The 22,346-nt window shown below is 45.7% G+C and overlaps 1 protein-coding gene across 1 annotated transcript in view; it reads right to left on the bottom strand.

Moving 5' to 3' along the window:
• Window positions 1-9,507: 9,507 nt before the first annotated feature.
• Window positions 9,508-22,346, bottom strand: part of LHFPL3 (LHFPL tetraspan subfamily member 3) — a 404,020-nt gene continuing 391,181 nt past the window's right edge. The window contains exons 6-8 of the mRNA XM_072965207.1: window positions 19,979-20,312; window positions 16,922-17,058; window positions 9,508-9,554 (exon numbers count right to left, since the gene is read on the bottom strand). The gene's annotated coding sequence lies outside the window, so the exon portion shown is untranslated. The remainder of the gene's footprint in view (window positions 9,555-16,921; window positions 17,059-19,978; window positions 20,313-22,346) is intronic.

Here is a 22,346-nt window from a genome sequence, read left to right as displayed (position 1 = left end):
GGATGTTTTTGAAACCTAGAAAGACACAGGGATCTGAAATCTTCTGTTCAGGAAGAGCAAGGACTGGTTATCACAGATACCCACATTCCTAGGTTTAAGGCTTGCCTACCCACTAACAGGGGACCACATATGACCTTCAGAGCCTGCAATTAACTTTTTGGAGCCTTTCACTTTGCTCCAGGAAACTGTAACCCAGCCCCATGGGGTTTCTAGGCCCCTCTCAGCGTGCTCTATAGTCACTTCAATTCCTAGGGTAAAGTTCAAAGCAGATAAGGTGTACAGAAACATAGAAACGGAACCAAATAAAGCTCCCAATAAAACAAAAGTCTGGTAACTTTTAAATCTTGTTGCATAACTCCTTGCTTGGGAAGAAATGCTCAAAAATCAACAAAAGGAGGAAAAAACAGGATGTTAAAAAGTTCTTTTGTTATGTTTTTAGAAGCTTACTGCCAGACTAAGACTATCTCTGCCAAAAATAACATACTTCCTCCCTACAACCTACACGATTGGGGTTCACTGGGAATTTTGTGGGGTTTTTTTTGGAGTGAAACTATAAGTTCCCACCAAGTTCATTTTCAAAAAGAATGTCCCCAAAATGAACACACATCCAGAGAAGGAATCCCCTGGGTGGAAACAATGGTCCTGCAGCCCCTACCATGAGTGATGTGTCCCAGAAAGCTTTGGCCTGGAGACTGGCATCTTTCATGGAGTCCCTTCAGTTGCTGCTCTTGTCCTTGGTGGTGGGCCGCTGGCCCTAAGTACCTAATCTAAAAGGCTAAATATAGTTACAGCAGAGCTTTTGCAATGACTGCGGGTCTCCTTCGGAAGGTATCTGTCCTATGGGCAGGGGGATGCGAAATGACACAAGACCACGAAGATGTGGGAAGGGCCCAGGGCTGGGAGCCAAATGAAGCTGGGCTCAAACCCTGATTCACCACCTCCTAGTAGTGGGACCTCTCTAACCCTCCATTTCCTTATCTGTGAAATGAGAACAAAATACTCTCCTACAGGACTGTAGTGAGGGTTAAAGGAGACATCGTATGTATATTGCTCAGCAAGCATCCAGAAGTAGTAGCTTAAGCTCTTCCACTTGGGAGAAGACTGGATAGAGTACCTCACTGTCAACCAGGAATAGAAAGAGGGAAGAAGCAAGATTCTAAGGGAGCAGAGCGGGGAAGGGGAGACCGAAGGTCCAAGACGGAGAGGAAGAGGAGAGAGGAGAACCAGGGAGGAAGGACTTGCTCCCTTTTGTCCTCCAAGACATACTTGGTAGGGGCAGATACAAGATTCCAGGAGCAAAGAAAAAATATTTTGCACCATCCAGTAGCCAGGTTTTTCAACTACTTAAGCACTACTCTTCCGAATATTAAAGGCATAGCAAAGGTGTCACGTTATTGCCACAGAGTGGTGGGATTTTGTTTGTTGTTGATGTTTTTGAAACATTAATTATTTTTCCTCCCAGATTTTTTATTCCCCCTTCCCCTTGTCCTGTACCCCCATTTGAACAAATAAGCCATTCTTTGCTCATACCTGAGGCATGGGACTTGAGAGCAGAAAGCACAGAGTTTTGGAGTTTCAAAAGCCTGGGCCAGTGGTTCTCAAAGTGCAGTCTCCAGACCAACAGCGTCAGCATCACCTGGGTCACCTGAGTACCTGTTAGAAAGGCAAATTCTTGGGCCTGCCTTAGACCTGAACCAGCAGTTCTGAGGATGAGGCCCAGCAGCCTGTCTTAACAAGCCTTCCAAGTGATTTAGACGCAGCAGCGTTTGAAAACCATTGCTCTAGACCCTTGTGGACTGGAGAGGACTAATAAGCAGCAGATTTCGAAAACATGAGCAGTAAAAGCAAAGCCCCTGATGTTGGGTTAGGACGGTACTCCCCAGGCTGAGGGATGGGGGAGACAGATGGGAAGTGATGAGAGAGGTGCTGGGGCTGAGACTGAGTGCCTGCCTGCCTCTGAGTAAGCCCCATGCTTTGTGCCAACGACGTGTCTGGTGAGGACTTACGCTTGCCAGCAACCAGGCTTTTTCCACTGCCTGGCCGGCAGGAGAAGTTGTTGGGTCTCTGTCCTCCCTGTTCCATATGGATAACCCCTCTTTGCAACATCCTGGAATGCTCCTCAGCCTTTGAGAAGGAAGGCGGGGCCCCGGACCTCTAGTGGAAAGGGTACAGGAGGGAGAGAGGCCTTGCGCTTGATCTTGGGTGTGGCTGAACCGAACCAGCGCAAGATTACCAGTGAGCCAGGGCAAGGATAATACCCCAGTTATAATCACTACTTATGTGGGATATCGACAGGCATTGAATATCCATTCCTACCTCTTCCTGGGGTGCCAGAAGCTCTGTGTTTCAGAAGCTAGAAAGCTTACAACTACATCTCCCAGACTCCCGAGTAGTGGCGGATGTGCAACTCACTGATTGTGCAAGTTTCAGATGGCGGAAGTGAAACAGAGGCCGCTGGCCTTCTTTTCTGCGCTTGCTCAAGCTTCGGTCGGTCGTTAGCATCAGGGGTGGTTCCTGACTCCAACTTCCACATTTTCGAGCACAGCAGCTGCAGTGTGTTCACGAGCTCAGCAGGTCCAGAGACAGCCCCCTGGTCCCCCATCATCCTAATTTGTGTGGAGGTTGGAGCTCCTGGGAGGTGGGGGGTCAGTTCTGTGGGTTCCAGGGAGTCATTCCAGAAAGCCCCAGCCCACACACCTGCTCCTTCAGTACTTCCAACTATTTTATAAGCACCGACTTCCCTGTGTTAACTTCTCTTGTGCTTAAAATCTAGTCTGGTTCGTACTTCTTGCGCTATGGATATACTATTCCAAAAAAAAAAAAAAGGTGGTGGTGCTGCCTTCAAATTTAACAGGAGAATCAGGACATTTGTACAGAAACGCTCATGATTCCAGAAAACCGTGCCACGTGCCAAAGGAGACAGCGCGTGTCTCAGAGCTCCAAGGCCAGAGTGCTCCCCATCCCAGGTTTGGTTAGGCTTTGTGACTGGCTGGGACTTGGAGGAACCCTCTTCAAAGACCAAGCAATGTGCTTTCAGGCTGATTTTCCTGTTTCGGTTGACCTTGGCCTTTGCCTTGCTCCTGCTTCCTTATTTCCTCCTCTGTGCCTTCTCTTATGTAACTTGCCCACGGAGCTCTCCTTTTCTCCTAAATATCAAGCGCCTTTATCCTTCTATCTTTTTTACCAGCGTGACTCACTACAGATTATGTATGTGTCCCTAAGTTTCGAAGGAGTTCACAGTTGGGGGAGGGTATAGCTCAGTGGTAGAGTGCATGCTTAGCATGCATGAGGTCCTGGGTTCAATACCCAGTACCTCTACTAAAAACAAACAAACTTAATTACCCACCTTAAAAAAAAAAGTTTGCAGCAAGCCTGACCAAGCGGGTGTTATTTATATATGCCAGCATGTGAGTCCCTGCTGACAGCCAAGCATCACCCCATGTGCATGAGGACTCTCAAGCGCTGCTGTTTGTTGTGTGTTCCACTGTTTAAAGGCAGGTCAAGAAGCTGAACATGGAGATTTCTGTTGTTGCCCACACATAATGAGTATTTGATGAGTTTTGTCCACAAAGAGCGGAAATTCGAAGTGACCCTTTCCAAGCCTGGAGAGCCAAACCTGGACTGACCCTCTCTGTAAGAAGCTTTTTCAACATGAAGATTCCGGCTTGACAGGCAGGATTTGCTTTAGTACTTCAGGGAATCCACGCTTCTCCGAGCTACACCAGCTGTGGGTGCAGCCTGGAAGTACGGGCTTCCAACCCTCCCTCTCTAGTTGGAGGCACCGTGAGTGTTTCTCACGTGACTGTGCTCACAATGTCACTGTGCTGAGACCTCAGCTCCTACTTGGGAAGCTCCTGTCCCTGGTTTGCTGTCTTCTAGTCTCCTCGTGGTGAGGCTGGAGCTATACATCTGTTCTGCTCCAAGTGTTACTCTTGAAGAGAGAGAAATGTGAGCCTGTAGTGGTTAGGGTTTTCCAAAGAAACAGAACTAGTAGAACATGTATATATGGAGAAGATTTGTTTTAAAGCACTGGCTCATTACGGAGGCTTGGCAAGTCCAAAATCTGATGGCAGAGGCCAAGAGCAGGCTGGAGACTCAGGAAACAGTTGTGGTTTGAACCCATGGGTTCTGCTAGCAAGCCAGGAACAGCCGATGTTGCAGGTCAAGTGGTAAGGCAATCCGCTGGCAGAATTCCCTCTTGCTCGGGGAAGGTCAGCCTTTTGTTTTGTTGAAGACGTCAACTGATTGGATGAGGCCTACCCACATTATGGAGGGCCATCTACTTTATTCAAAGTTCACTGATTTAATGTCAGTCTCATCCAAAAACACCCTCACAGAAACATCCAGAGTAATAGTGGACTAAATATCTGGGCACTGTGGCCCAGTCAAGTTGATGCATAAAATTAACCATCACAGACCCTTGTTAGTAAGTGACAGGGGAGAAGTGTCTCTATTCTTGTGTTTCTCCTGCACCCTACCTCTGGTGCAGTCACTCCATCATAGGTCCCCTGGGGTCCTGACCTGGTATGGTTTCCTGTGGAGGTCACTGAAAGGGGACAGGGTGAGGTGAAGAGGGGTGCTGAACTGGAAGTTAATTAGAGGGATGTTGGGCTCAATATCTGCTCTTCTCATGAATTCACAGCCTCTATGTCCACACCAAGTCAGAAAACTCTCTTTATCTTCAGGTTTCCTTCCACATGGGTCAGAGGAAGACATTTTCCCAGACTTCACCAACATCTTGGCTCTGGAGCCCAAGTTTAGCCAACCACTGTCTCCCTAAGGAGCCGAGTCTCCAGCTGGTCAGCCCCACCAGCCCCCAGGGCTTGTCCAAAACTTCCTGAATCCACATATGTGGTTGAGTTGAGCCTTGGTGACATGAGTCATGTTTATTGTTGATAGAAAACAAAGGAAAGCTGTAACCAAGGCCTTTCTGTGGTTTTTGACTTAACTGTTGCTCACTATCTATAGTAAGACTATAAAAAGGCCCCAAATAGAAACTGTATACATAGTAAGGGTAAATAGGATGAGAGACCAGACTTTTCTCCTTCAGTGACAGAAGGTGGTTTGTCTTCTTCACGGGAACAAATCTGTGTACACACTCTCCTCAATGCTGCCTGTGTATGTCCTGACTGTTTTATTGAGATATAATTCACATTGCAAACTGTTCACCCATTTAAAATGTATGACTCAATGGTTTTTAGTATATTTACAGAATTGTGCAAACCTCACCACAAAGAATTTTGGAACATTTCATCACCCTCCCGAGAAACTCCATACCCATAAACAGCTACTCCAATTTCCCCTCAAACTTCCCAGACCCTAGGCAGCCACTAATCTCCTTTCTGTATCTATGGGTTTACTTTTTCTGGATGTTACTTATAAGAAGAATCATATGATATGTGGCTCTGACTGATTTTTATAAAGGTTAAAAAGATCTTGCCATGACAACAAGATAGCCAGGCCAAGTATTCACTTCCCATGTTGCTCATCTTAATGTAGTAGATAAACAAGTATCCAAGCAGGAAGAAACTCAGAAATTCTGGGTTCCTAGCAGTACTAAGCAGACAGAAATCCTGGATTCCACGCAAATTTGACTTACAATCAAAAGGGTCTCAAGAGGTGTTTAGTGGACAAGGCACTTGTGATCAAATGAACAGCCCATTGAACAGTTCTGTCTGGCTGGCCAGGTGGCAGATTTCCTGGGGTCCAGCTGCATCCTTTAAGATGTCCTGCTTGGGAAATTAACTCGTTTACCACTTGCAATTCTCTTCCCAAGGAGGATTCAGTAAATATGAAACAGGCATTTTATTTTATTTCTATGTCCTGACTGAATAAGAGAGGGGTGCAGAGCATATAAAATCAAATGTGCACAGCATCAGAGCTTGACTCCAGGACCAAAGATCCAGACCTTGCTGTCCTACAATGTTGTGCATTTGGCAGGTTACAAGTCCGAAGTGCTGAGAACTGAAGTCACTGCTTTGAAACAGTGAGAACAGCCAGCTATTTAAAACAAAGGAAAAACTCAGTAGCCAGCTCTCAAATCGCCTCTCTCTCTGGGCCCTTGGGTATGGTTTTCCTTTCTCAGAGTCTGAGAATTATAAAATGTGGCTTAAAAAGAAATATGAGTTCTTAAGCATTAGAGTTTAAGGATCCTTTGGCCAGTACACAAGGTGAATCAAGGACCTGTGTTTGTGACAAAGCTCCCTGTAGACTTCACGGCAGTAGAGGTTACAGAAGGCTGGCCCACGGAAAAAGGTACTGCCCGGATGAGCAAGCTTGAGCTTGAAGGGAAAGAATGAGTGAGTTTATATAACAGCAATGACTGAAGTGAGCGAGAAAGGGGAGGAGGGTGGAGAATGTTTCTGACGGCTGCTTGTTCCAAGTGCTGCCTGGAAGTCAAATCCTCTCAGCAAAGAACGCCAATGATGCCTAAGCTTTGTGCAAAAGTTTCAGCCACAGAAGACCATGGCTGCTTCCTCTCTTTCCTGCCAGTTTATACAAAGCTCAGGTGATTTCATAGGCCCCTGAGAAAATGCCAGATTGCCTCCCCTGATAGCCCACACTTGGTCGGAGGAATGAAGAAAACAAATCACTCAGATTATCTAGTCAATTAAGCTGGCAGACTAACACATTCTAAAAAAGGAAAAACTTGGAACATGGTCATTGCTGTATAAACTGCCTTAGACTATTTTTATAATCCCTTGTGATTTCTTATCTCTCCATCTGCATTTTAATCTTGAAGGTAGGGAATGTGTATTTTCCTTTTCTGCTGTCATTCACTGTGCCTTGCACACAGGGGACAGGGCACTCTACCATTTTTGGTTGGTGGTTTGAAGCCGGGAAGCCACGCATATGCAGGCAAGGATGAGATAAGGGGAAAGAAGCAAAATTTTTAACAAATTAAAAAAATCAGCTTGCAACTAATCAAGCTTCTTAAAACCCATCCCAAGACCCAAAAGTGTTTTTAATCCCATGAAATGTTTTGCACATTTTAGTGAAGTAAAGCAAAGTCACAGTTTTATAAGGAATTTATATTCTAATAAATTATATATGTAACCCCTTGAAACAGTCTAGAAAATTTACTTCTTCTTGGGTGGCCCTTGCAAAGGTGTTAAATAAATTTGAAAGATAAGGAAAGATACTACTAAAGTCTTTTGTTGAAGAAGTGTTTTCTTATTCCAGAAAGGAAAAAAAAAAACAAACTTCATGCTGCAGGTATAAGTTGGATTAACTTAGATGAGTACAAAATAGTGAATATGTTCAGAAGTGGGAGATTGGGTCAAGTAGAAGAATTAGCATCTACACAGGAGAGAAGTTTGGATGCCGGGATCCAGAGTGAGAAAATTTGTCAGTAAACAGTTGAATTACAAAAGCAAAAGAAAAGCAAGACAAATCCAAAATCAAAGTTAGAAAGTAGAAATTAGGGAAGCCTAAATGTCTGTTAACAGATGACTGGATAAAGAAGTTGTAGTATATTTATACAGTGGAATACCACTCAGCCATGAAAAAGAATGAACTAATGTCATTTGCAGCAACATGGATGGACCTAGAGATTGTCATTCTAAGTGAAGTAAGCCAGAAAGAGGAAAGAAAATACCACATGATATCATTTATATGTAGAATCTAAAAAAATGAACTTATTTACAAAACAGAAACAGACTCATAGACATAGAAAACAAACTTATGGTTACCAGAGGGGAAAAGGAGTGAGGAGGGATAAATTAGGAGTTTGGGATTTGCAGATACTAACTACTATATATAAAACAGATAAACAACAAGGACCTACTGTATAGCACAGGGAACTATGTTAAATATCTTGTAATAGCTTATACTGAAAAAGAATATGAAAAGGAATATATATGTATAACCGAATCACTATGCTATACACCAGAAACTAACACAACACTGTAAATAGACTATACTTCAACTAAAAAAATAAGAAAGTAGAAATTGGGGGATGGAAATACTGACCTTGTGAAATTTAATGTTTAAGTTACCCTTCCCCCAGGTGTGGCCACTCCCTAATGGACTGACCCTTTCTCAGCCAAATGGACTGACCCTTTCTCAGCCAGTGGTTCTCACCCAAATGCTCAAGACAGTGACCAGGAAGCTATTTTAAAAAGTCAGATGCCAGGGCCCAGTTCAGACCTGTTGAATTTGGGGTAAGGTTTCTGATAATGAATATATTTTAAAAGCTCAACAGGTGATTCTGATACAGTTGGATTGTGGACCTTACCTTGAAAATACACTGAAGTAGACCTTTGCTATGGACTGATTGTGTCCCCCTGAAATTCCCATGTTGAAGCCCTAACCCCCATGTGATGGTATTTATAGATGGGGCCTTTAGGAGGCAATTAGTTTTAGGTGAGAGCATGAGACTAGGGCCCTCATGATGGGGTTAGAGATGAGACACCCAGGCACTCAGTCTCTTCCCATGTGGGGACACAACCAGAAGGCTGCTATTTTCGAGTGAGGAAGGGAGGGTCAGCAGGAACTGAATCTGCTGACACCTTGATCTTGGGCTTCCAGCCTCCACAACAGTGAGAAATAAATGTCTGTTGTTTAAGCCATCCTGTCAATGCCATCTTGCTGCGGCAGCTCAAGCTGATGAGGACAAGCCTGAAGTGGATGCAGGAAGCTGGCCAGCCTTTGTAACGCTGGGAAAGCTGCAGTCATATCATAACACATGGAGCGTTTCAAATAGTTTGAGGTCATGTTTCCTACACACAACCAAACCTAATTATGCTACACCCTGGGAGGCTCGGGTGTAAATGCCGAGTAAAGCGTTGAAGTCATAGTGGGGTGGTGGGAATGGATTCTGCAAAGACAAACTCTTTGTTGAAATTTTGTCCTAGATGGACAGCCTATTCCTTTTTGCAGTTCTTAGCATGTTTTTTTCTCCTTGTACTTCATTTGTATACATGCTTTCTTTGCCACTAGACCATGAGCTTCAAGGAGGCAGTACCATGACTCATCTATTTCTGTACCCTCAGAGATTAGCTTAGTGCCGGCCGACACACAGTAAGTGCTCAATTCACGTTGAATGAAATGCTTGTTAAGTGAATTATACCTTCAAATATTTGAAGGATAAAGTTTTCTGCTCAAAAACAAACAAAACTAACAGCAACAACAACCCCCTTTTATTATGGACATTTTCAAACACAAAATTAGAGGAAACAGTAAAATGAACTCCTGTGCACTCATCACTCTGCTTGAAAAATGATCAATCCATGACCAATCACATTTTACCTATATCCTTCCACTCTATTTCCCCCCAACTTCCACAATACACATGATTATTTTGGCAAAAAACCCCTCCAAAACAGAGGGGGTGTATAGCTCAGTGGTAGAGTGCATGCTTAGCATGCACAAGGTCCGGGGTTTGATCCCCAGTACCTCCTCTAAAAATAAATAAATAAATGAATGAATATATAAATAAACCTACTGATCTCTGCCCCGCCAAAAGAGAAATAAAAAACCCCCCAAAACAAAACCACACACATTACCTCATTTCATTCACATTCTTCAGCATCTATCCCTTTATGATAAAGACCCTTAAAACAAAAGAAAACAAATACAACATAACCATAGTAACATTCTCAAGCTTGAAAAGCTTAACCATAATTTTAACACCATCAATTATCCAGTCAGTATTCAAATGCTCCCAATTGTATCATGAATAATGTTTTGGTTTCGGTCTGCCTGATCAGGTCCCAAAGCCCACATGTTGAGTTTGCATGGTTGGTGTATCATGTTTTTTAACCTACAAATTCCCCTTCTTTTTTTCTCTTCTTGCTATTTTTTGTTGTTGTTGAAAAAGCCAGACTGTTTGTCCTGCATGTATCCCCACATTCTGGACTTTTCTGACTGTATTTCTGTGGCATTATGCTCCCCTAACATGTTCCTTAATCTTGCAAACTGGTGGGCAGAATTACGTTGACAGCTTGAAAAGACTCAGCCCTCCCCAACCAGTTGCTTTTTTGGTAGGGGGAGGGGACAAAAATGATTCTGTTTTGGCTACTATTGTTGCATAGCAAATTACCCCTTAAGTCGGAAGCTTAAATAACTTTTTAATTTTGCTTATGATTTTATGGGTCAGGAATTTGGGATGGAAAACAGGGATGGCTTATCTCTGCTTCATGGTGTCTGGGGCTTTAGCTGGGGCTAAAACTCAAACTAGACACACACCCCTACACCAATATTACTACTGCAACATGGAATACAGTCTTACATTTCTTTACATTTTGTTAGGGGCAGAACTGTGTCCCTCCAAATTAATATGTTGAAGTACCTCAGAATGGGACTGTATTTGGAGATAGGGTCTTCAAAGGGGTAATTAAGTTTGAGTGAGGTCATTAGGGTGGTTGGTGTGGTGATAAGAAGAGCAGATTAAGACAGAGCCATGCACAGAAGACCTTGTGAAGACCCAGGAAGAAGACAGCCATCTATCTACACGCCAAGGAGAGGGGCCTCGGAAGAAACCAGCCATGCCAACTCCTTGATCTGGGACTTCCAGCTTCCAGAATTGTAAGCAAATAAATTTCTGTTGTATAAACTAGCCAGCCCATGGTACTTGGTTACAGCAGCCCTAGCAAACTAATACACGGTTCTTTTTCTTTTCAAGATATATCATTAGCTGGGGGGAGGGTAAAGCTCAGTGGTAGAGCGCATGCTTAGCATGCACGAGATCCTGGGTTCAATCCTCATTACCTCTATCAAAAAAAAAAAGGAAAAGGATGTATCATAGTAGGGACAGAGTCAGTTTACTGTACAATAAAGTTATTAGAAATAATTCTTTTCTGTATAGTTGGTGCTAATTCAATAGATTCAAATGACTCTAATAAATCAATTAGATTTGTTTGTTTCACGTGCTCTCAAACTTTAGGAATATCTTTTTTAACCCATCTTTATTAAATTTTGTTTTACAATTATTTAAAACATAGAGATGGTTCAAGTCAAATCTACAAAAGAAAGTACATTGAGAGAAGTCAAGTCTCAAGTCTATTTCTCCCCTCTTCACTCTATGCCCCCTCTCCTTACAGATAAGCAGTTCTACTAGTGTTTGGCTTATATTTCCCTTTAAAAAAGGCAAATACACATAAGGAGTTGTATTTCCCCTTCTGAGATAACAGTAGCATACTCTACACACTGCTGTGCATCTTGCTTTTTTTCACTTAACAATATACTCCAGAGATCATGTTAATACACAGACTCACTTCTCCTTTTTACCTGCACAATATTCCATTGTGTAGATGTCCCTTACAGATGGCTATCTGTGCTGTTTCCAGTCTTTTGCTATTATATAAAGTGTACCTGTAGCTTCTTTGAGTGTCTGAGATTTTAGGATAAAATCTGATTAAACCTGCCACCACCCTACATCTATCCCTGCCTCAAAATGGGCTACTGCTATAGTGTAGCCTGATGGTTAAAATTCCATCTGTCACTCTTTCTTATCTCCTTTTGCACAGGAAATCTTTAACATGAATATCTCAAGCTCCTATGTTCAAAATAACACCCACTGGGCTTTTGAAGAAAAAAAGCAGCAGTCTACAGTTCTGTGGGTTATTTATTATTCAGCAACCTAGTCCTCCCCCTCTCCCTGCCCCCTCCCCTCAGCAAGGCCAATATCAGGGATTGTACAAATGCTTCTGGTTCAGCATTTTTTAGACCTAGAAGAGGCGTCAGAGCACATCTCAGGCACCATCTCTTGATGTGGAGAGCAACCTGCCGGTTCACCTATTTATTCAGCAAATATTTAGTAAATTTGTGCTCTATGTGAGACACCATGTTAGGTGCTAAAGACAAAGCAGTGAATAAGACAATTTCAGAGTCTATCCTGGAGCTCAGACAGTGGCCCTTAGATTCTGTGACTGGCTCAAGCCATTTGGGTCCATTCATAAAACAGCACTTAGCTATCCTTTCCCAAAGAGCTCACAGCTTCAAGAACGTCATCATCTTCCCAAGCTGAACACCAGACTGAGAGTTTCTCCTTCGTGAATAGAAAGTGATGGGAAAAGGCCCAAAGAGTTTGGCAGTGCTTCCAGGGCTACACTCTCAGGTGTCCAGACGGTAGATCCAATGGAAGCAACTGCTCTAATTCGAGTGGATAGTAGCCAGCCTTCCTCTTACATGCCTCTTCCAGATCAATCATGTCTCAGCCTTAATTTTCCATTTATTTTGCTCAGAAATCCTAGGTTCTTTTTGTTTGTTTGTTTTGTTTTATGAGGGGGAGGTAATTGGGTTTATTTATTTATATTTGGAAGAGGCACTGGGGATTGAACCCAGGACCTCGTGCATGCTAAGTATGCGCTCTACCACTGAGCTACAGCCTCCCCAGACCCAGGTTCTATTTATAATGACAATAGTCACCATTCATTGAATATTTACTATGTTCCAGGCATCAGGCTAAGTTCTTTCCACTTAAATCATGTACTTCCCCCAGTTATAGGGTAGGTACTATTATTATTATAGAGGAGGACACTGAAACTCAGGGACATTAAGTACCATGCCTGAGGTCCCACATCTAAGGGCTGACCCAATTAGAGAAGCCACACTGGTGAAGGTGAGGCAGTCTCTGGTGTGACTAATAGGCTACAGCCAGAATAAGAACAGTAACAGCTAACTTTCATTGAGCACTTACAATTGTACCAAGTACTAAGTGTTTACACATATTCATTAGGGTGGAAAAAAATTTCTTCCTCACCCTTGACGTTTCCTTCTGCATGGAGGAAGCTCTTGTGGTGTAAGATTTCTCCCTTTTTCTCCACTCACTCCTCCCAGGGAGTGGGGAGGGACGGGAGGCTGGGAGGGGGAGGAAGCAGCTTCTCAGTAGTGGTTCTAGGGTGCAGAGCTCAGCCTCTCTCTTGTTTCTCTCGGCAGTAGGCCTCCTCCAGAGTTGCTGTTGGCTCTCTTCTCCCGTGATGTGTGGTTTACAGGGACACTCCCAGCTGGGAGGCCTGTCCTAGCCTGTGCAGGAACCCTGCTTAATTCTGGATTCACTTATCCACACATATAAACCACTGACTCCAGCATAAAACCTTTGAGTGATGAAGTTGATATTTTGATCCCATTTGCCTGATTTCTTCAGGTCCATCCCTTAATTACCCAGAGCTTTGTAAGGGATGAGGGGTGTCCTTTATTATATTCTCTTGAATTCCAAAACTGTTAATGCCCCAAATTTATTAATCCTAATAAGGCTTCCCTTAGAAACAGACTCTTCTCTCAGATGAGGAAACAAAGCAGTCCTCATTTGGCCTCTCCTTTGAAAGATAAATATCTGATCTTCATTCAGGATCAAACGCCATGAAAGTAGGTGAGAGAGTTTGCAAACTGTCAAAGCTGTGCAAACCATCAAAGCTGTGCAACCAAAGGCCATAAGGGCGGTGGTGCTGGCCCTGACTCTAGCAGTGGGACCCTGATCAAGTACTTTCCTGCTTCTGGTTCCTTTATCAGCAAAGCGAGGGGTCAGAACTGTCGCAGCTCGTTCCTGCTCTAACGTTCTGAGACTGTGAGTCAGTGGTGACTGACCATTGACTGTTTCCCCTGGCTTCCTCTGCGTCACTGAGGACTTCTGGATGATGACTTTTCCCTTGATGGAGCTAGGCCCGGTCCCTGGGGACACAAAGTGCTTGAAACTCCCCCTAGTTTAATGGGCTCTGCCTTCTGAGGTTTGCTGCTTCGGTGCCTTTGGTTGCGCAGCAACATAACACGCCCACACTTCCGGTTCTGCGAGCGTGCTCTGCTGTCAGGCTGTGGTTGCAGGGGCTCTCCCAGGCCCGGCAGCCCGGCTGCATTTCCTGGCTTCCTCACAAGGGCCAGATGACAGCGAAAGAAACCCCCTAGTCATTCCTGGGGAGTTGTGGGGGGCTGAAGTGAAAATACGCAGATACTTTCCAAGAAAAAGTGCACGTCTCCATCAGGCCAGCATTAGGAAGAAAAATGTCAAGAGATCCAGGCTTCCTGCTAAGAGCCTGATTCAGAACCGTGAGTTCTGCCTAACTCTTGCAAAAGTCTGTCCTTTGATTGGCATCGTGAAATCTAGTTGACTCACCCGGTTATGGGGTTGATGGAGACCTTGTGGCAGGTCTGCATTGTAAGTTTCATCTGATTCTGAAACTCCGTGGTTTAACACCGGAACAAAGTAAAATAGCATAGAACAGGAAGTGGAAAAAACATTTTGCATAGTGGAAACTACCTTTCGTTCACCTGCATTCTTCCAAAACAGCAGTCAAATTAGCCCAGATTTCCTCTCTTCTGGGGGGCATCCCCACGTGGTGCCTCCCCCCAGTGGACTTTTTCGATGAATCTGATGCCCCAGTTCTTCAGAAGAGAGTTCTAAAGGCATCATTAGGGGAACCTGAGGTTCTGTCTTTCCTGCTACTGTAATGAGATAACTCACTCTCTTTAGTATTTTTTGAAAAAAGAAACGGCAGTGGGGTCAGGACATAAGAACAGAGCCACGGCCAAGTTCTGAACCAGTGAAGGGAAATCTTTACATGCTGTAAAGTGCTTGGACAGCTCCTCCAGAGGGAGGAACAGAGATGTATGTTTGCTTTGGCCAAGGGGGTCAGAGAGATAAGAAAAGTACAGGTTTTGAAAAGTGCAGAGGGGTGGAGAGGTCAGCGTGTACCAGAGGGAAAAGGACAGGCAGCCAGCATAAGAAAGGCTCCTCGTCCTCCTGACCCTTGCCCTCCCTCCCGCCACCAGCAGACACCTCCTCACTCAGGCGGGGGAGGGTGGCTTCGTCCTCAGTGGCACTGTTCCCAGAATGAAAAATGCGGGTGTTGGCAACCATATCAAAGGCCTGGGATTGTTCGGAAACCTCTACACCTCTGATCACCAGACCGCAGAGCGCCAGGGCCATTCAAGCCTGTGGAAACTCTGGAACAATAGACTTGGCCCCCTGCCTATCTGTTTACATGGCTTTCTGAAAGAGGTAAAAGGGCCCCAGACCAATCACCATCCCACCAACTTCCTCCAAGCGGGTTCTCACGAGTTGAAGTCTGCGCTAAGGCCAGCAGCAGTGAGAGCCAGGAGCTGAGGTTAGCAATGGCCACTCCACACAGACAGAAACTGAGGTGCTCCCCTCAGTGCACAATTTAAGGGGGCGCCAAAAAACTCCGCAATCAAGATAAATAATATTTCAATGTAATCTTTAATTTTTTTTGGTATTTTGTTCATCATGGGTTATTTTACATTAGTTTTAATTTTTAAAAAAGATTACATCAAAATGCTGTTTATCTTAATTACCGAGTTTTTTGGTGCCCCCTTAAATTTTACACCAGAGGCGAATGCTCAGCTAGACACTGCTCAGCTGAGAAATGATGGTGTTCACAAATAGTCAGAGCTAGGAGACCTGGAAAAGCCCCATGGTGATGATTAGTCAGGAGGGGAGGGCCCTTCAGAAGGTGTGGGAAGTGTGGCCCAGATAACCCAGGCCTAGATACTGAAGTTGGGTGGAGACGTGAGAAAAGCCAGCCTTGTCACAGAGAGTTCTGCTGGGACCACACCTGGAGAGTGCCTCCAAAAGCCCCATCCAGCCCACCTGAAGCCCAGGGAGCAGTAGGCTGTTGCCTACTTGGTAAAATGTGAGAAGGATTGTAAAGGCTCCTTTTCCTTGAGGTCACAGTGGGTATGCCATTAGTAGAGTGGTCAGTCTTTTGGCTCTTAAAGTCTTGGTTTTAAAGAACCTGCCATTATAATATAACTATCTCCATGGGAAATGATTGTTGGCAGAGATGGACTTATTCATTGTTCATTCAACAAACATTCACTAAGCACCACACACCAGACGAGAGTAGGGGCTACCCTGCCCAGTCTAATGGGAGTGACAGCAAGAAACGTCAACTCAGTGTACCAAGGTCAGGGTGGAGGCCAGGGCAGGATGGTGGAAGGGCCCCGCATTCAGTTCAGATCTCCTCCATCTGCCACTGCAGTATGTAAGGAAGAGCAGGACTCAGGAAGTGCTCCTGCCTGGGGTTACAGAATGGATGGAGAGAGCTCTCGAAACACCCTTAACACGTGTCTCAGATCTGCCTGGGCTTTGTAGGACTAGCTGAGGCAGCCAGCAGTTGGCTTTGATTTGTGGAAGTCTTGCCACACAACCCCAGAGGGGGCCATTCTCATCGAAGATAATGGCACTGGGCAGGATTGGGAGGGTTCTGTCCTGAAACAGCGAAGATACTCTCTGAGAGGAGGGTGAGTTTGCCTCTGGAGGTGTGTGGCTCTACATCTGCACAAGGAATCCCAGGGGAGAAAAGGAGCTGCCTCTCAGATCTCTGCCCTGGGGCTGACCTGACATTGTGAGTTGGTTTGCTCTGTGGCCCTGGCCCTGCTCCTCCCGTGAGAAAGGGGCTGTGACCCTACTTAGGCAGCCTCCCTGGAGGGGGAGAAGCCACTCCACTTGTGCTCTCTTTGATGTGCTTCCCTGGGGAGGTGGTCCAGGAGCTAATCATTGACTGAGCAGCCTGGGGAAATGACAGAAGAGTGGAGGACAGGACTGTTTCAGGTTCCGAAACATCTCTCTCTCTCTTCTTAAACAACTAACCAACAAACACCTAGGCACCACTTCCATATTCATCATTCTGTTTTCTCCTTTATGATGTCCCTGTGATGAGAGGGTCTATGATTTCCATTTTCCAGCTGAGGAAACTGAGTCCTGAGAGGTGACATAACTTCCGGATAAGACACTCAGTAAATGGAAAAGTTGGGATTGAACATTATTTCTGCACCTCTTTCCCAGTGTCACTTTGGTCCTGTGACCCCAAATGCTCCTGTGCCTCAGGCCAGACGCCTGGAGTCATCCTTTCCCCTCCTCACACACAACCCTGGCATCTATTTCTGCCTAAGAATGCATCTGCACCTGCTCACTTTTCTTCGTCTCCCTGCCACTGCCCTAGGCCAAGCCGTTCCCATCGCTCACCTCCTTACAGATCTCTCTGTTGCCATCCTTGTGCTCCCTTGTTTCTTTTTTTCTTTTCTTTCTTTCTTTTTTTTCCTTCTTACTGGCTGTGTGTCTTTGGACAAGTTTCTTAACCTCTCAGGGCTTGACTGTTATCTCTGTAAAACAGAAATGAGAATAGCATAACTCTATCGGGCTGTGCTAAGGATTTGGCAAGATGCTGTGTTTAGAGCAGTTCCTTCCAAGAGAAATATAAATGCGAGACTTATGTGTAATTTATGAACTTTTCTAGTCATCATATTATAAAAAAAGAAAAGGCAAATTAGCACTACTTAAAAAAGAAAAGGATAATTAGCTTACCTCAGTTTGGAGGACTAGCCACACATCAAGTGTCCAGTAAGCACATGTGGCCAGTGGCTCCCGTACTGGGCAGCACAGGCTTAGGGCGCTCATAGGAAGGGCCTGGTGCCTAAGTGTAGGCTCCACAGCACTGTGCTTGCTGTGTCTAGTGGCATAGCTGTTCCACGGCCCTGGGCCCGAGGCACATCCTCCCCAACTCCTTGCCTCTGCTCTTACTTTTCCCTGCCTACTGCCCTCACTGTGGGAGGTTATGGGACTGACTCTGGGGGGGGGCAGAAACTCTGGTATGTTTCCTGCCAGCAGCCAACATGAGACCCATCATGCCTTAGTTTTCCTGTCTGCTAATGGGGAGTCCTTCCACTTAGCTAACTTAATTATACCCAATTAAGCCTAATGCAGTTAGCATGTCTGGTGGGGCTCCCCAGGGGTGGAAGGGCATGTTTGGGGTAAGGAGGGTTCAGGAAATGCCCCTTTGAGTCAGGAGTAGAGGCCCAGCCACATCCCCCGCCCCCTGCTGAGGAGGAAGGAGGCACCAGGAACCACAGTGGAAGGTGGTAATTAGGGAGGAGTTTCCAGGGCAGAGTTCCCAGTCTCTGCAGAGTTTATGAAGTCCTTCCATTTCTTTTCTTTTAAAGAGTGTGGCTGGAAGCATCTGGAGCCTGGAAGGAGGGTCTGTCCTCCAGTGGCGTTTCCTGCCCCCATTCCTAACACCACCTGCCCCTGCCCAAATATAAAAGTAGAACACTCTCTTCAAAGGGCTGTGTGAGGCAGGCCGAGCGCTAGCCCTCGCCTGCTGGCACAGGCTACTTGGTGTTGGGGGCCACCGCCTTCCTGCCCAGGGCATCTCCAGGACTGGCTCTGCCCTCGTTATGATTCTCAGGAATCCAGTATGTACGTTTGCCAGGGCTGCCTCAACAAAGCACCACTAACTGGGTGGTTTATCAGGACAGAAATTTATAGTCACACTGTCTGGAGCCTAGAAGTTGGAAATCAAGGTGTAGGTTGGCAGGACTGGTTCCCTCTAAGAGCTGTGAGGGAAGGAGCTATTCCAGGCCGCTCTCCTAGCTTCCAGTAGCCTCCCAAGTTCCTTGACTTATGAATGATGTCCTTTCTGTGTCTTTACAACATTTTTGCTCTACATTTGTGTCTCTGGGTCCACATGTCCCCTTTTTATGAGACCCTCAGTCAAATCGGATTAGGATCCACCCTAATAACCTCATTTAACTTGTCTACCTTGGTAAAGTGTCTATACTAAATAAAGTCACTTTCTGAGGTCCTTGGGGTTAGGATTTAAACACGTGGATTTTGAGGGGACACAATTCAAACTATAAAACCAGCCTAAGCTCCTTTGGCAAGTGTTGGCCTCTCTTCTCATGCCTGGGAACCCAGGAGGTGGGTGAGCCTCTGAGCCAGGTCTTCAACCCAACAGAGCTGCCAAGGTAATTACCCGTAGTTACCAAACCAGCTCACATAAACTCAGAACTTCCTGGGGCTGCAGGCAATACAATGACCAACAAAACTCAGCCCCTGCCCTTTAGGAAATGTACAGGAGAGATAAGATGTTAACCAGATAATAAAATAAGGGCAGTGAAAGGTACAGAGAATAAAGCCATAGAAGAGGAAGTACCTTCCTGTGATTCAGAGATAAATGAAAGGTTCATGTAGATTCGCTTTGAAGAGTCATTCTGATCCCACTGATTCCAAAGGTGAAGGTGAGAAAGGCTAGGTATTCCAGGGGTAGAATTCCAGGGAAAGGTGGACATTCCAGGGAAGAATGGATTGCCTGCAAGTGGCTGGAAGCAGCTGGGGCCGGACAGGCTGGGAGAGCAGGACAGAGCCTAATGGTGGTGAGCTTTTCCTGCCAGGCCATGGGGCCAATGGAGAGCTTTGCAGCTGGACAACATAATGCAAATCATTAACTAGGGATACAAATCTGGTTGGTTGCAAGGGCCAGGAGGAGTCCAGATGGTGGAGTGGGGAAGGTGAAGACTTGCAGGAGGCTGGGGAAAGGCCTGAGTTAGGGCAGTTGTTATGGAAATGCAAAGGAAGGGACGGGATTGTGGAAGTGGGGAAACAGGAAAGAGGAGCCACAGGACTTGACACTTAGGTGTGGCAGAAAAAGAAAGAGAAGACCAAGAGGCTTCAGCTTTTCAAGTCTGGGCAATTTGGAGAGGGCAGATACCATCAAGAGCAGGAAACAGGGATGTCAGGGTGTGGCTGTTCTGTTCTATCCAGACACTCCCTGCCAGAGGGGAGAGGCTCCCCTTCCTCCCGCCTCCGCCTCCGTTTAATTGCCAAAAGCAGGAGTGGCCTCCCCTAACCCCTACGTCATTTCTTTTTTCCTCAGAAGCTGCATCTTAACCATTTAAAGGTACTCTGTTGTCTCAAGGGTGCACTTGATGTCATAATGAGGAAATGAGAAAAGGGAGAGACCTTAAAGCAATTTCAAAGAGACTAGGACAGATACTAACTAATATATATAAAATAGATAAACAACAAGCTTATACTGCAAAGCACAGGGAGCCATACTCAATATCTTGTAGTAACCTACGGGGAAGAAGACTATGAGAACAGATATACGTATGTTCCTATGTGACTGAAGTATTGTGCTGTGCACCAGAAGCTGACACAACATTGTGAACTGACTGTACTTCAATAAAAATATGTTAAAAAAAAAAAGAGAGTAGGAAGAAAGAAGAGATGGCAAAGGTGTGATACCTGACAACAACATCGTCTCAGTCACAGCTGGCTCAGCGTCCACAGAGAGCCTCTAGTGTTACGGAAACGACAGGCCAGCCAAGAAACAAGCACCACTCGGAGGGTTGGAGTACTCAAATGTATTACGCCAGCGGGCTCAGAGGGGCTTCTGCTCCGAAGCTCTGAGCACCTTCAAGATGTGCACATGAGGTTTTATAGGGTAAAGTACAAGCTTGGGGTTTTCGGCCAATAGGCATGGAACAACTGTAGCAGCATTATCATCACAAAATTGGAGGCGGGGAGGCAGCAAACCAACATTCCAAAGCCAGATATGTATCTCTGAAAATCCAGTTGGCTAGCAAAAAAACATAAACAGCAAACCAACACGAATTAACTTAGATTTACAAGTTAGTCCAGCAGAACTCAGATCGGTATTCCAATACTTAGACTTCTTAGCCCAGCCCAGCCTCTCCTTTACATTCCTAGACCTGTGAGTTATCTTGTTAGACCAGCCCAGCTTTTCCTTCACACTAGCACCGGCATCCCTCTTTGGGGGCAAAATGGTCCCTAGCCCTGGGTTTGCTCCCTCTGAGATGCACGACAGAACTTTTGTCTCCTTATGATAGTGTCTCATCGCCTATGTGTACAGGTTCCAGAGTGTGCTGGTGTGTGTGTGTGTGTGCGTGCACACATGCGTGTGATTCCCCACTTGGCATCTCTTCGTCCCTACCCCATCTCAGCCTTCTCTCACTGGGGAGCATCACGCCCCCGCTAGCCAGTTCCAGGGCAGAAGATCTAGTGTGGGCAGGGAGGTGCCAACAGTGTAACTGAGAAATCACCGGCCGCTAGTAAAATAAAGATGCTGGAAACAAGATCTCGCTAAAGCCACCTTTTTTGCCTCAGCTGTGATCTGTTATCTCTGAGGGCTAAGACGGGAAGCCGAAAGTAAAAGATGAGGCAGGGGCCCTACCACACCTGTTTCTGGACAGGGCTCATGCAGTAAAACATGTGGAAACGTCCTGGGGCTGAGCGGGAGGGAACACAACGTAAGAAATGCCAAGTAGTCAGGTTGGAGTGGGACATGGAGTGGGGGCTGGGCAGGCGGGGGTGGTAGCCCAGTCTAAGAGGCTGGGGTGTCACCTCCTCTGGTCCCAGCATCTGCCACGTCATAAAATAATTTAAATTCCATCAGAAGTGGTCCAAATGCACTGCGGTGGAGGATTGGCTTAAACCATTACATTTTATTTATGTAATAAAACACATTGCACCCCCTTCTAGGAGTGGTAGAAGTGGCTGTACTGATGTAGAAAGACGTTTATGATCTATTGTTGAGGACATATACAGTAGTAGCTAGTTTTTTTGTGTGTGAAAAACATATATACACTAAATATTGAAAGTGGTTATGTCCTAGTTGTATTATGGGTGAATTTTCTTTCTCTCTTTTTTTTCTTCAGTGAACATATACTACTTGTGAAATTTTAAAATGAATACAATTACTTAATAATTATTTAAAATTATTGAACATATGCCCTCAGCAATTTTTTTTTGGTGTTTAACTGGAGAGTAGCCTTAGATGAAGAGCATCTCTTAACTGCCCAAGGCAGCCGTGGTCCCTCCACCCCTCTCCCCACTGCTTTCCATCTCAAAGCTCCTGTCAGCAGGATGGCTTCTCTGAGCCCTGCTGGGAAGGATGAAGGGACGTGGGGGCGGTAAGCATCACTGCCTTCATTAGTAGAGGGAGGGGGTCTTAGGCAGGTTGAGTGACTCTTGCTTCGAAATCCCCAGTTAATCGGGTCCTGTAGGAAGTAAGGACTGGCCTTTCTTTCTCTCTCCTTCTGTTTTCCAGCTGCCAGCTGCTTCTCTCATGAATAGGTTTTTTTCTGGTTTCAGTCCCATGACTTTGCTTTCCATGTGCTATTGTACCCAGGCCAGCTGGTTAGCAGGACTGGTTTTTAGGGTTATAGAGTCTTCAGGTCACACTGGGGTTAAGTGCCATGGGAAAGGCAAAAACAAAGTTAGAAGGTCACCAGGAAACCAGGGGGCCAGGGCCAGAGTGAAAGGAGGTGGGCCCCCCTGGACTGCATGACTAGAGGGCCCAAGGGAGTGTCCAGTAAGTGGGCCGGACACCGTCGGGGACTTGAGGACAAGGTCCCTGCAGCAAAACTCTCAGGGCCAGAGGAACGCCCAGGTGTTCCCGGATAGCTGTGCAGGCTTTTGCCACGGCTTTGAAAGGTTAGAGTGGGTCATACCCACCCGCTCAGCCCTGCCTCGCCCTCAAGGGGTCCCACGGCTGCAGGTGAGGGGTGTCTTTTGTTCCCATAGTGCCTGCAGGGAGGAGAGCCCGGAACCGCTGTGCAGCTTTCGAAGCTGTTTGGTGGCAGGACTGCTT

This window comes from Vicugna pacos, chromosome 7 (genome assembly GCF_048564905.1).
Source record: "Vicugna pacos chromosome 7, VicPac4, whole genome shotgun sequence".
In the NCBI taxonomy this organism is placed as follows: domain Eukaryota; kingdom Metazoa; phylum Chordata; class Mammalia; order Artiodactyla; family Camelidae; genus Vicugna; species Vicugna pacos.
The sequence above is the reverse complement of the archived record's forward strand: the minus strand, read 5'-3'. Positions and strand labels throughout refer to the sequence as shown.